Consider the following 1,884-nt stretch of genomic DNA (forward strand, 5'->3'; position numbering starts at 1 on the left):
CCATGCTCCCGATCACACCATAAAATAAATTGAAACAATAAAAAGTAGACACTATGACCACCAGTCGGCATGCAGCCACATGCTTCAAGAGTCATGTACTTTTGCAGTGTTGAATCTACTGCTAATTCCTTCCACAATGTTACAGTCAAGATTAGACGTTGTACATATCAATTACTATTAATGTTATGCACTAAAAGGCCCCTATTCACTTTTTTGGGTTACATGGCTTTTTGTATATAATTATTTGGTCTACTCAGTCTCAAACTTTGCCTTTGAAAACAAATGTTACTGTGTAGTTAACACAACTGAACATCGTTAATTCTTACAGGATTGGACAAATAATAATATAATTGTAGAGACATTACAACAGTTAAACCATTAAGCCCTTTGGGAATACAGAGAAAAGGTCAATATTACTATATTACAGTACATTTGGTGCGCATCGAAATGCAACCCAGTTTTTTTTTCCCTGCATTCAAAGGTTATCTTCCATTGTAACATCCCCCGTTAAAATAACACTATTTATATTACTAGGATGCGCTATCACAAATTTGATAGAGGAAAAGAGAGCCTATTATCACTACAAATATTACCTACAAAGTGATGTGCTTGAAACAACTTCCATCCGTTCATTGCAGACAAGCATTGACCAAGCGGGAGAGAGACATGGGGTAGGATGGGCAATCAAAGAAAACATATATAAACAAAAAAGTGGCTATAACTACAGAAAATGGGAATAGGATCCCTGGCAACACTAACTGTGTTGGATTCACGTATTATAAGCAAGATATACGAGGTTGGAGGTAGTTATAGGGTGGTTACAGAGTCAATATAGAATAAAATACCCTGTAAAAATTGTCTCGCAGAAAGAGACCTGCTTACTTAATCAAGTGTCATGGATACTGGAGGTCAAAGTGTCGACCCTGTACCACCCACCTCTTCTGTAATGTAAATAAATCCTGGGTCTGTCGTGCTTATTGAGAAAGATCCTTCCACCAATTAACATGTTATATTCTAAGCTTAATCTTACTCTGCCTACTTTGTACTACGCTCCACTACCGTAGTAGAGGTAACAAAACCATTTGAAATCTTTCTCAACAGGCGATAAAAAAGGAGACTGTTCTTCTCCTTTCTCTATAACGGAAATGTTTGGAATAACGGCAAACATGGTACTAAAAAAATGCAACATCTGGATAACAAATGATAACCAACCAGGAACACGAATGCAGCACCATAGCATATTTATTTCTTCAACACATAGTCGAGTGATTTAACCGTATGAAGATAACATGATTTCCCTTCACACTTGCCTTGCACATATATACATACCGCACGGAGCCATCGGGCAGCTACTCTTAACAATCCACAATACAAATGTGATAGATTGAAAGCCCAATTAATCCTTACGTAATTTTTTCGCGCACAGTCAAGGCGATTATCATTTCTTCCATTTTTGGCATCAGATGCCCTCATCAAATCCGCACCGGAACATCGGACAACTGCACGAGTCAGCAGCGTGACCACAGGGTCCCATGGTGTCCCCCGCCCAGCGCCCACGCCCGCGATGCGCCGCCGCTCGCTTCTTCACACCCACGGGCGGCGCTTCAGGGGATGGCTGCTGGGGTTCGCTACGCCTCTGGGCTAACCTTACACAATTTAGACAGCGTTACACACTGTGAAGAGTGAGATACGGCCTGGCGCTTGCAGCTAGTCTTACGGCCATGCAGTGGGTTGATGGGCCCGCCCACGATGAACCAGGTGGGCGGGGCCGGTGAACCCACTGACGGTGTGCAAAGGTCAGCTCAAGCACCACGCCGGGTCACCCAACTTACTAATATCACACCTTGAGAAGCGCCTAATTGATTTCCCAATCATATGTGGCAG

This window comes from Penaeus monodon, chromosome 32, assembly GCF_015228065.2.
Source record: "Penaeus monodon isolate SGIC_2016 chromosome 32, NSTDA_Pmon_1, whole genome shotgun sequence".
Taxonomy (NCBI): Eukaryota; Metazoa; Arthropoda; class Malacostraca; order Decapoda; family Penaeidae; genus Penaeus; species Penaeus monodon.